The following is a 13,847-nucleotide window of genomic DNA, read 5'->3' on the forward strand; positions in this document are numbered from 1 at the left end:
GATTTGAACTAATCCAATTGATGCATTTTAGTGTGTGCAGGTGTGTGTGTTTTTTTTTATAGTGTTTGTTTTTTCATTAAAAAAAAAAAAAGAAAATTCAATAGCCATTTTCTTGGAGAGCATAATAACACGAATGTGGTGTAACGGTACAGTGGAGAAGGAGACGGCACAGAGACAGGGACGTCGCTTAGCTTGGAGCTTATTTATTTGTACAAAGGAATGATGTGTGTAACTAAACCAAAGATGTGTGGTGAGACTATGTGAAGCAATTATCCGTTGAGTGTGACCGGAAGGTGTTGGAGGTGCGTGTTGAGGCAGATGCGGAAGTCCAGAAAGGGCATGGCAGGCTCAGAGGTTCGGAGACCTATGTATGTAGTAAAACCTTAAAGTCACATCTTAAGTGCACAGGAAGCCAGTGCAGGTGAGCCAGTATAGGCGTAATATGATCAAACTTTCTTGTTCTTGTCAAAAGTCTAGCAGCCGCATTTTGTACCAACTGTAATCTTTTAATGCTAGACATAGGGAGGCCCGAAAATAATACATTACAGTAATCGAGACGAGACGTAACGAACGCATGAATAATGATCTCAGCATCGCTAGTAGATAAAATGGAATGAATTTTAGCGAAAATACAGAGATGAAAGAAGGCTGTTTTAGTAAAACTCTTAATGTGTGACTCAAACGAGAGAGTTGGGTCGAAGATAATACCCAGATTCTTTACAGAGTCGCCTTGTGTAATTGTTTGGTTGTCTAATGTTAAGGTGGTATTATTAAAAAAAAAAAAGTTCACCACAACATAAGATTTAAGATTTGGGGGTGCATTGTTTGTAAACTCTTTCGGGACTTTCTGCCATGTAGGTCTGTCGTTGTCAGTCGCAAACGAGAACGTTTATCTCATATTATGTCATCACAGAAGTCTCCCAAGAATATTTTGTAGCAATTCGGTTAATTGATTCATGACTTTCCAACCTGACATCGACGTATGCATACTCGATATAGATCGATCTAGATGCTCGCCAAAAGATGTAGTCATATCTCTAAAGTTAAAATAGTTTTTTGGATTGAACCGATTAATTTGTACATACCAAATGTACAGTACAGGCCAAAAGTTTGGACACACCTTCTCATTCAATGCATTTTCTTTATTTCCATGACTATTTACATTGTAGATTGTCACTGAAGGCATCATGCTATGAATGAACACATGTGGAGTTATGTACTTAACAAAAAAAGGTGAACTAACTGAAAACATGTTTTATATTCTAGTTTCTTCAAAATATCCACCCTTTGATCTGATTACTGATTTGCACACTCTTGGCATTCTCTCGATGAGCTTCAGGAGGTAGTCACCTGAAATGATTTTCACTTCCATGGTGTGCTTGAAGCTCATAGAGAGAATAAGAGAATACAAGACATTGAATCAGTAGTGTCCACACTTTTGGCCTGTACTGTATATACTTTGAGTCTGAATAAAAATAGCAGTTGTTGAATGACGTGTACGTTGTGGCATGTTTGCTTACATGATATGTGCATTGCGTAAGTTGTTTATGTGAGTGAGTTGAAATATAAAGCTGTGGTTGATACATACTGATATGTGTCTCCTCTACTTAACAGCCATAAAACGATTACTGCCTTCCCAAATATATTACACTACATATATATCAATTCATACATTATTTTACTTCTTTTGTTTTCACTGTTTATCCTGGAGTCTGATAAAGTAAACAGATCGGATTTCGAAAAAATCTAATTTTGTCACTCACCAGGCAGACTGGACTGCAGACGGCTCTGGTAAAACCAGAGGCGGGTGTTCGTGTTTATATATTAACAATTCCTGGTGCACTAACTCTGCTATCACAGAGAGTCATTGCTCACCTGATTATCATGGTTCAATGTCGTCCGTACTACCTCACAAGAGAACTCACATCAGTCAACATTACTGCTGCTTGCAAACTACCGGATGCTAATGCTAAACTTGCAATGAAAAAACTGCACGGGGGCCATTAGCAAAAAGTCGACAACACAACTGGAGGCTGTTCTGATTGTTAATTATTCCAAACTGAAGAAGGTACTTATAAATATCAGCATGTTTCCTGCCACACTGGAAATGGACCATGTTCATTCAAAAATACCTAGAGCTTACAGATCGACACCCCTTCACAGCATTGGACAGTCAGTTCACCTCTCCTCGTATTTATACTCTAAATACTCTCATCTTATCCCACGTGGGAAACCAACAGTGAGAATAATACAAATATGGCGGATGGGAACAGACTAGTGTATTCTTGCCACTAAGGCAACAACTCAACCCCCATATTGATATCGAAAGCTACGCTTCCTAGGTAATTGATTTTATCTCCACAACCATAAACCACGTTACCACCCACAAACAGATCACCATATACCCTAATCAGAAGCCCTGAATGAACAGGGATGTCTCTCTACATTGCTGAAGGCCCGCAACACGGCTTTCAGATGAGGAGAGGCACAAGCCTACACTACAGCCAGGACTGACCTAAAAAAGGTCACTGAGATGGACAAGCACTCCTTCAAGCTGAAGGTTCTCCAACTTCAACCCCCGACGCATGTGGCAGGGCATTCGATCAGCAATCACTATGTTCCCATGCACTAAATTAGTCTGATTTCTCAAATAGTCAAAGTGTCCATGCACACTCTCAAATGCGACTATTGGACATACGCCATATGTGCCTCCCGCACATATTTCCTTTAGCGCGGATAACTTACTTTTCCGGTTGACATAAGACGTCACACTAGGATTTGCGTATCCTTACAACGTGTTTTAATATTGGCACAGATTACAAATACTACATCTCTAATGGCTATGTTGATGTTAAATAGCAGACAGCATCAAAAAAGTATATTGGATTGCTCTACGAACATGAAGCTACTACCAAGAAGAGTTTTTTCAAAATAAATCACGGAAACAAAACTTGTGAATGTCTCAAACTTTATTCAAAAGGGTCTGTGGATTGATAGAAGGAGATTTAAATCAGAAGGAAAAGGCAGTTTTTGCCCCGACTGATATCCAGAGGAAGGTTGCTATTGTTGTGGACTATCGTGCTCGTTGTGCGGAAAGTGAATCAGTTGGCTTGCACAAATGCAACGTGAAAAAATGTATGTACGCTTTATTATTCGTCTTTAATATACAGTACCTGCTTCATTATCTTTCATCTCATTCGTATTTTATTCTGGAGTCTGAATTAAGCCGGCATTCTACATTTCCTTAGCTACCTTCTGAAATAAATCTCTGTTTCTCTTTTCCTACCATCGATGCACTTTAAAATGTTCTGTTCTTTTAGTTTGTGAAGCAAAAAAAACATCTCCCCTTCATTACAATTAATACTATGTTTTTATTGAATGGTCTCTGCTTCCGGGTTGTATCCCGCGCGTTGAAACTGGCACATGTGCGGTACGAAGGGTCCTCTCTGGCCGCACACAACCTTTCAAAAAATCTGGTTTCCAATCGCATAATCCAGGTGTGTTAGTCCAATTTTTCAAAAACCAAACACGATCGGATGAAGGTGTTTCCATGGGTGTTATTGGAGGCTTATTTATAGAGCCAAATTACAAAACCTAAAACCAGTGAAGTTGGCACGTTGTGTAAATCGTAAAATAAAAACAGAATACAATGATTTGCAAATCCTTTTCAACCTATATTCAATTGAATAGACTGCAAAGACAAGATATTTAATGTTCGAACTGGAAAACGTTGTTATTTTTTTGCAAATATTAGCTCATTTGGAATTTGATGCCTGCAACATGTTTCAAAAAAGTTGGCACAAGTAGCAAAAAAGACTGAGAAAGTTGAGGAATGCTCATCAAACACTTATTTGGAACATCGCACAGGTGAACAGGTGAATTGGGAACAGGTGGGTGCCATGATTGGGTATAAAAGCAGCTTCCATGAAATGCTCAGTCATTCACAAACAAGGATGGGGCGAGGGTCACCACTTTGTCAACAAATGCGTGAGCAAATTGTCCAACAGTTTATGAACATTTCACAACGAGCTATTGCAAGGAATTTAGGGATTTCACCATCTATGGTCCGTAATATCATCAAAAGGTTCAGAGAGTCTGGAGAAATCAAAGCACATGAGCAGTGAATAGAAAGCCCACAGTACGGACCTTCGATCCCTCAGGCTGTACTGCATCAAAAAGCGACATCAGTGTGTAAAGGATATCACCACATGGGCTCAGGAACACTTCAGAAAACCACTGTCAGTAACTACAGTTTGTCGCTACATCTGTAAGTGCAAGTTAAAACTCTACTATGCAAAGCGAAAGTCATTTATCAACAACACCCAGAAACTCAGCCGGCTTCGCTGGGCCCGAGCTCATCTAAGATGGACTGATGCAAAGTGGAAAAGTGTTCTGTGGTCTGACGAGTCCACATTTCAAATTGTTTTTGGAAACTGTGGACGTCGTGTCCTCCGTAACAAAGAGGAAAAAAAACACCCGGATTGTTATAGGCGCAAAGTTCTAAAGCCAGCATCTGTGATGGTATGGGGGTGTATTAGTGCCCAAGGCATGGGTAACTTACACATCTAAAACACCATTAATGCTGAAAGGTACATACAGGTTTTGGAGCATGCCATCCAAGCAACGTTATCATGGACGCCCCTGCTTATTTCAGCCAAGCCACGTGTTACAACAGCGTGGCTTCATAGTAAAATAGTGTATATACTAGACTGGCCTGCCTGTACTCCAGACCTGTCTTCCATTGAAAATGTGTGGTGCAATATAAGGTATAAACTACCACAACGGAGACCCTGGACTGTTGAACAACTTAAGCTGTACATCAAGCAAGAATGGGAAATAATTCTTACTGAAAAGCTTCAAAAATTGGTCTCCTCAGTTCCCAAACAATTACTGAGTGTTGTTAAAAGGAAAGGCCATGTAACACAGTGGTAGGAATGAATTGCTGCCATTAGATTCTAAGTTAATGATTATTTGAAAAAAAAAAAAAAGAAGTTTCTCAGTTTGAACATTAAATATCTTGTCTTTGCAGTCTATTCAATTGAAAATAAGTTGAAAAGGATTTACAAATCATTGTATTCTGTTTTTATTTACGAGTTACACAACGTGCCAACTTCACTGGTTTTGGATTTTGTATTTGAGAAATCGGACTAATACACACATACACACACACGCACGCACACACACACACACACACACACACACACACACACACACACACACACACACACACACACACACACACACACACACACACACACTTCCTCTGGCTCATCATTCCTCACAAGCTTAACAGCAAGGAATCCGGAGGTCAAATGTTGTGTACACTGCAGTAACATTTGTAGATTTTATGGTAAAAAACAAACAAAACCTGGCAGCCTGAATTGTAACGTAGATTGTAAAATAATTATATATATATATATATATATATATATATATATATATATATATATATATATATATATATATATATATATATATATATATATATATATATACATATATATATATATATATATATATATATATATATATATATATATATATATATATATATATATATATATATATATATATATTTTTTTTTTTTTTTTTTTTTTTACCCACAAATGAAAATTAATTACTGTAAATTTAAAGTCAGTACCACTTTTATGTAACAAAAAAACCTCTACATTTTGCGGAAAAAGACAAACATGGCGGTGGTTTTTATACTGAATTACTTGTCAATTGAAAATGGCTCCCACCTTTACTTTCACAGCCAAATTCTGATGAATTAGCTGTGAGTATTTCATTTATCCATTTTCTACCGCTAGTCCCTTTCGGGGTCACGGGTGGTGCTGGGGCCTATCCCAGCAGCACTCGGGCGGAAAGCGGGGTACACCCTGGACAAGTCGCCACCTCATCGCAGGGCCAAAACACAGATAGACAACATTCACACTCACATTCACACACTATAACCAATTTAGTATTGTTAATCAACCTATCTCCAGGTGCATGTCTTTGGAGGTCACAGGGAGAACATGCAAACTCCACACAGAAAGACGCAGAGCCCGGGGATCGAACCCAGGACCTTCTTATTGTGAGGCACACGCACTTAACCCGCTGCTAGTATTTTATTGTAAAATGTACTCACTTATTTTTACTGTGCATTCAAAATAAAAGTGTACCTTTTAGGTTAAAAAAAACATCAGCTCAGATGCCAGAATGTCACCATAAACTCAAAAAAAGATAAAACTGTTATTTTTCCCGTAAATAATCTGGCAACTGTTTTGCTAGTTTTTTACCAAAACATCTCTGATCTTTGCTTTTACAGTGCATTACTGTTAATGAAAAAAAAAAACAGTTCCAGTTTTATTATTACAGTAAAATTCTGGCAAAATCTACAAACTTTTTTTTTTTACAGTGATAGCAATGTGACTTTGGTCTTTATGTCTTTATGTCATAAACAAGCTGTGTTCTTGTCCATGACTTGGTGACAGCCGAGGTCATGTGATTTGTTGACTTGCAGCCTTGATGTACTTTGCATGTATTCAGATGGGCTGTAATTAGTGCTATATTAGCTGTGTGTGTTTGTTTGTTTGTGTGTGTGCTGGCTCATGCTCTTCAAAGGCTTTTTAGCGTGATTCACAGGGAGTTCCATTTTGGAGGACGGACTGGATTTAAATCACTTTGATGCAACAAAGAGGTCAGTGAGGAGAGACCTGTGTGTGCGTGCGTGTGTGTGTATGTGTGTGTTTGTGCAATAACTCAGCCCAAAAAAGTTCAGCAGCACACTTCAAAGTGCATCACAACAGCTTCAGAGACGCCAACATCAGTGCAGTCCTAAAGCTTCTTTTCATCACCGATAACAAGAAGAAAATACATTTACAACAGGCGTGTCCAAAGTGAGGCCCGGGGGCCTTTTATTGGCCCTATGCAGATTATGAAAATGTAAGTAAATCACTATCAACTAGAAAAGCACTCGGAGAGCGCAGACCTCCACCAGGTCCTACCTCCCAATAGTAGAATAAGTCAAGAATCCAGACGTGGACCTGGATCAGCCCCAAAATGTAATCACTTGTTTCTGATTCCATTTCTGACATTTCCTGAAAGTTTCATCAATATATGCTCGTAACTTTTATCATAGCAGAATGACAGAAAAAGAGGGAAGCCTCTTCAGTCATCCACTGTCTTTGTCCCTGTGGGTGAAGGCGGGACGCTCACATACACACATGTAAGTTGAATCTCATAACACAAATATAAGTAATTTTGAGGATTTTATTTTATTATTTTTTTAAACATATTCTACATCTTTTTAGGACAACATTAAGTGTTAAACCAAAGTTTTATTGATGTCTTGTAGAGTTGTACGGTATACCAGTATTGGTATAGTACCGCAATACTAATGAATCATATTCGGTACTATACCGCCTCTAAAAAGTATCGGTAAATCACTAATCCTCGCCTCCATGGCAACAAATAAAGTACGTTTCTTACAAGCATCATCCCTGCAGGACGAGGAATAGCTAAACATGTTTCACTACACACCGGAGCTCACCGGCGTCACAATGTAAACAAACCCCATTGGTGGATCTACACTTGACATCCACTGCAATGATACCAAGTTCAAGAGCATATTTCGTCGATGCTACTATGATTAGATCAATATTTTTTAGTATCACAAAATCTTTAAATGTATATTATGTTTATAAACTCAGAAAATATGACCAATGTATGATCCTGTAACGACTTGGTATCGGATTGATACCCAAATTTGTGGTATCATCCAAAACTAATGTAAAGTATCAAACAACAGAAGAATAAGTGATTATTACATTTTAACAGAAGTGTAGATAGAACATGTTAAAAGAAAAAGTAAGCAGATATTAACAGTAAATGAACAAGTAGATTAATAATCAATTTTCTACCACTTGTCCTTAATAATGTTTACAAAATAATAAAATGGAAAATGACACAATAACGTTTTTTTTTAAATGTATTAATTTATTTTAATTGTATTGTATTTATCTCCTTCATTGATGTGCATTTTTGATCAATAGACAATTAAACTTTAGCAACTAAACACATATTTACACACCTATGCTTGAGAAGGAACAGGATGAAGAAAATCTTATATTTCCTGCCCCCTTCAACATAATAAGTAGTCTTACTTAATGGACAGCCCAGATTCACAAGCATACAAACCAAACAAATACATCCAAATATAATGAAAACAAACAAAAAACAAGTGCAAAACTTCATGAAGGACAAACAGAACAAAAAAAGTAATTAACACCTTTGATTGATTGATTGAAACGTGTATTAGTAGATTGCACAGTAAAGTACATATTCCGTACAATTGACCACTAAATGGTAACATCCAAATAAGTTTTTCAACTTGTTTAAGTCAGGGTCCACTTAAATAGATTCATGATACAGATATATACTATTTTCATAATGCAGTCATCACACAAGATAATCATCAGAGTATATACATTGAATTATTTACATTATTTACAATCCGGGGTGTGGGATAGGGGGGGGGGGGTTAAGTTTGGTTGGTATCAACACTTCAATCATCAACAATTACATCATCAGAGAAATTGACATTGGAACAGTGTAGGACTGACTTGGTAGGATATGTACAGCAAGTATTGGACACAGAGAGAGAGATCAGAAATTATAAGAAAAAGTGTCTACATTTGATTGTTTACATTTGATTATTTACAATCCGAAGAGGTATGATGAGGAAGGGAGGGTGTTAGTTTAGGGTTCAAGTTGCCTGGAGGTGTTCTTTTAGTGCGGTTTTGAAGGAGGATAGAGATGCCCTTTCTTTTACACCTGTTGGGAGTGCATTCCATATTGATGTGGCATAGAAAGAGATGAGTTAAGACCTTTGTTAGATCAAAATCTGGGTTTAACGTGGTTAGTGGAGCTCCCCCTGGTGTTGTGGTTATGGCGGTCATTTATGTTAAGGAAGTAGTTTGACATGTACTTCGGTATCAGGGAGGTGTAGCAGATTTTATAGAATAGGCTCAGTTCAAGTTGTTTTACTCTGTCCTCCACCCTGAGCCAGCCCACTTTGGAGAAGTGGGTAGGAGTGAGGTGTGATCTGGGGTGGAGGTCTAGAAGTAACCTGACTTGCTTGTTCTGGGATGTTTGGAGTCTAGATTTGAGGGTTTTGGAGGTGCTAGGTTACCAGGAGGTGCATGCGTCATCGGAAAAGGGTTGAACGAGAGTTCCCGCCAGAATCTTCATGGTGCTTTTGTTGACCAGAGAGGAGATTCTATAGAGAAATCTTGTTCGTTGGTTGACCTTTCTGATTACCTTGGTTGCCATTTTATCACAGGAAAGGTTAGCCTCTAGAATGGAACCTCACCGGATGATACAAAACAAATACAAAACCAGACAAAAAATAAGTAAAATAATAAATATAAAGCAACATGTAGACACTTACGGCTGTCCATATGATCTTATTGGTCTGTCTTTATACATTTTTTTCAATTGGAATATGTTTCTACAATCTTTTATCTCACTGTAAAGAGAATTCCATAGTTTAACCAGCTAAATTAGGAGCCTTTGTTTGTTTACGTAGTACTAAAAGACAAGTTGTCAAGTGTGTTCACTATTTTATTTAAGGACAAACTTGCAATAAGAAACTTATGTACCCTAAGATTTTTCGTTAAAATAAAGCCAATAATGCAATTTTTTGTGGTCCCCTTTATTTAGAAAAGTACCGAAAAGTACCCAAAAAGTATCAAACTATTGGTATCGGGACAACACTATAGTGTCTTGTATGTATTACAGTGCAGTTTTTGTCTTCTTTTCTAATATTATGTTGTGCTGATTGATAACAGCAGGTAACAGTCGTAAAATCGACATGTTTTTTTTTTTAATTTACAATACATAATGTCTCGTCTTCATGGACCACCGTAGAGGACGTTTAACTTCAAGACATTTTTTTTTCTGGGGAAGTTGAAACTCCTTGGCTGAGAGCAAAGAAAGAATCCTCCTCTGCATGCATGCCAATCAGCTCGGTGACACACATTCCTCCCTCCGCCGGCACTTTTAAATGCCGCCTGAGAAATGTTGAAATTAAGAGAGAAAGGAGAAGCTGCTTCTTTAAGAGCAAAGGAAAAATAAAAAAATAAAAAGCTGCAAGTCAAAATCAATGTATTGACTGTGTGTCATCCAGTCTGATGTTTGCAGGAAGGACTTTACTGAGCAACACAGAGGAACATGTCCATGCAGCAGCCATATTGGAGGCGTGGTTCCAAGCAGCAGCATGGAAATAGCTCTGACAATAAAATACCTCCAACTTTGATCCAGTTCTTCCACACCAAACTCCTCCAAGCACACCAAAGAGCTTATGGAAGGTTCCTCTAATAAAAGGAAAGAATTAAAGGACTCATTGATGGAGCTAAATTTAGCTCTTCAATCCCCTTTCTTCCACCTCCACGCCTTTTTGCCCTCCTTACTCTGTGTGGGTGGATCTTTGCTCGTTCTTCTAGGGAAAAAAAACACTTCTCCATCGTTATTGACGACGAGAGCTACATGACTCATCATCGAGAAGATTTTGGCATGGTCGATTAGCTGCCAGCAGTCAAACCGCATCACCTTTGACTCTCATCATGCTCGGACGGCTGCATGAATCCCATATCGTTCTGCTCATGGAGAGGTGGGTTCAAAGAAGGTTGCACAGCATCTCCTGAAAAACATAATGGTCCCATATTTAGAAACAAAATAATACATTGTGTATTGATTTGTAAAATACTAAGGTGGGTATAGCAATGCACGGCAAAAACTATGATGCCAGACTAACCACAAAATACTACATAATAACTACATTTCATAAATGATTGGACAGCTAATTATTTTAAAATCGCTCATCATTTGAGCTAACTAACAAGGCTGAAGCTAATAAACTATAATGCCAGACCAGCAGCAAACAGACTTCACTATATTTTAGTACATTTCGTGAATGATCAGAGAGCTAATCTACTTTTAAAATTTGCATCAGCCATGTTAAAAACATGTTTTTGTTTTTATTTTACAATCACTCGTCATACGAGCTATAGGGCCGGGCGATATATCGAGTATGTAAGGTATATCGATATATTTTTAAACAAGATATGAATTTAAAAAATATCGTAATATCGATATAATTTATTTCACGTTAAAATGACCATACACTGCGTATTTGTTGTGTTCCTTGTTCTCCCCCGCTCCCCCTCCATGGGCTACTAAACCCCTCCCCTTCCTCCTTCCAAGACGTGCTTGCACGTATAAGAACATCCATGATTGGTTGGTTGTTTACTATGATGAGTCACAATTGGTTGAGATTAGGGATGTCCGATAGTATCGAACTGCCGATATTATCGGCTGATAAATGCTTTAAAATGTAATATCGTCAATTATCGGTATCGGTTTAAAAATTATCGATATCGGTTTCAAAAAGTACAATTTATGACTTTTTTAAAACGCAGCTGTGTACACGGACGCAGGGAGAAGTACAGAGCGCCAATAAACCTTAAAGGCACTTCCTTTGCGTGCCGGCCCAGTCACATAATATCTACGGCTTTTCACACACACACGTGAATGCAATGCATTCTTGGTCAACAGCCATACAGGTCACACTGAGGGTAGCCGTATAAACAACTTTAACACTGTTACAAATATGCGCCACACTGTGAACCCACACCAAACAAGAATGACAAACAAATTTCGGGAGAACATCCGCACCGTAACACAACATAAACACAACAGAACAAATACCCAGAACCCCTTGCAGCACTAACTCTTCCGGGACACTACAATATTCCAAATTCAACCCCGCACTCCCTTACCCGCCCACCTCAACCTCCTCCTGCTCTCTCAGGGAGAGCATGTCCCAAATTCCAAGCTGCTGTTTTGAGGCATGTTAAAAAAAAGAATGCACTTTGTGACTTCAATAATAAATATGGCAGTGCCATGTTGGCATTTTTTTTCATAACTTGAGTTGATTTATTTTGGAAAACCTTGTTACATTGTTGAATGCATCCAGCAAGGCATCACAACAAAATTAGGCATAATAATGTGTTCATTCCACCATATAGTGGATATCGGTTGATATCGGAATCGGTAATTAAGAGTTGGACAATATCGGAATATCGGATATCGGCAAAAAAGCCATTATCGGACATCTCTAGTTGAGATTAGGGCAAAACATTAGGGACAGGCCAATCAGAGGCAAAATAGGGCGGGTCATGGAACCAGGAAGGGAAATCACAACAGACATCCCAAATGATGACGAGAGAGAGAGGGAATTTTCAAGCGGGTGACTTATATATTTAAAAAAACTAGTGGAAGATGGCAGAGGGATTCTCTTCTTTAGATTTTTCTTTTAGCGTCCAGAAAACCCACAATGAGTCTACTTGGCCACATTTGGACATATGTATGCATCTGGATAAAACATTCATTTCAGTTATTTACCATGTAAGCCCAAATCAAAACTGTTCTCTAGTTGCCAAGCCGGGCATATTTCGCACGAGAAATGCTGCGAATAATGTACGCCAAAGTGAGGAAGATCATGGATAAATCATTTTATTTATGTTATTTAATTGTGTGCTATTTAAACAGTTTCTTTTCTGTGCTGTTAATACCCATCTTAACTAACTGGGTTAATAAAAGTGCCACTGACTGTTTACAGCAGTGGTCCCCAACCACTGGGCCGCGCAAGAAATTAAAAAAAAAAATAATAATAATAATTTTTTTAGATTTAATTTATTTTTTATTTTTTATTAAATCAACATAAAAAACACAATATATACATTATATATCAATATATATCAATACAGCCTGCAGGGATACAGTCCGTAAGCACACATGATTGTATTTCTTTATGAAAAAAAACCCCAAAAAAACAAAACAATTCCACCCCCCCGTGGGACAAATTTTCAAGCGTTGACCGGTCCGCAGCTACAAAAAGGTTGGGCACAACTGGTTTACAGTACAGTTGTCATTCAATTCAATTTTAGTGAATCTCGCTCAAAAATGACTATCTTTATACGTATACTTTCACCGGAAAATATATAGAGATACACTTTTTCCTCCATATCGCCCAGCCGTACAAGCTAGCGAACGCAACTCTAGCTAGTAAACTAAAATATCAGACTAGCAGCAAACAGACATCACTATAATTTACTGCATTTCCTGAATGATTAGACAGCTAGTCTATTTTCCACATTTACATTAGCCATGTTTGAAATGTTGTTTTTTAAATGTATTTTATTGGCCCTGCGATGAGGTGGCGACTTGTCCAGGGTGTACCCCGCCTTCCGCCCGATTGTAGCTGAGATAGGCTCCAGCGCCCCCCGCGACCCCCGCGACCCCGAAGGGAATAAGCGGTAGAAGATGGATGGATGGATGGAATTTCTCATCACGACGCTACATTAGCTGTAGCTTACAAACTTTTACATCAGAAAACGGACTTCAATACAACTTGTTCTCATAAAAATTGTTATGATCCATTGCTTGGATCATAGTTTGTTTACGTTTATTTAGGTTGTGATTCACTTGTGGTTTAAGTTCATTTCAGCACCCCTGCTTTGTGTTTTAGTTGTCATGGGTGCTGCTGATTAGTGTCACCTGCCTCTGAATAGTGTTCGGGACGCTCACCTGTTCCTGGGCACTAATCAGAGGGTTATTTTAGTCCTACCTTTCGCCACACACTGTCTGGCTGTTTTGTTTGCTTTCATGCAACTGTCACGTATTCCTTGTGTTTCTTGCGCTAAGTTCCGCCTTAGTTTTTCCTGGGTAGCTATCCCGTTAGCTTCCAGTGCTATATGCACTCTTGTTTTGTTTATTTGAAGAATAAATTCTTCTTACCTGCA

The 13,847-nt window shown here is 38.3% G+C and overlaps 1 protein-coding gene and 1 long non-coding RNA gene across 3 annotated transcripts in view; both read left to right on the forward strand.

Moving 5' to 3' along the window:
- LOC133652298 (glutamate receptor-interacting protein 2-like) overlaps positions 1–13,847 on the forward strand; it is a 400,480-nt gene that overhangs the window by 153,627 nt on the left and 233,006 nt on the right. The gene's annotated exons all lie outside the window — the stretch shown is intronic.
- LOC133665122 (uncharacterized) lies at positions 6,802–10,321 on the forward strand. The gene is made up of 3 exons (XR_009828700.1): positions 6,802–6,927; positions 7,127–7,210; positions 10,186–10,321. It is a non-coding gene; the product is annotated as an uncharacterized LOC133665122 (long non-coding RNA).

The sequence above is a fragment of the Entelurus aequoreus genome, linkage group LG01, assembly GCF_033978785.1.
Source record: "Entelurus aequoreus isolate RoL-2023_Sb linkage group LG01, RoL_Eaeq_v1.1, whole genome shotgun sequence".
Taxonomy (NCBI): Eukaryota; Metazoa; Chordata; class Actinopteri; order Syngnathiformes; family Syngnathidae; genus Entelurus; species Entelurus aequoreus.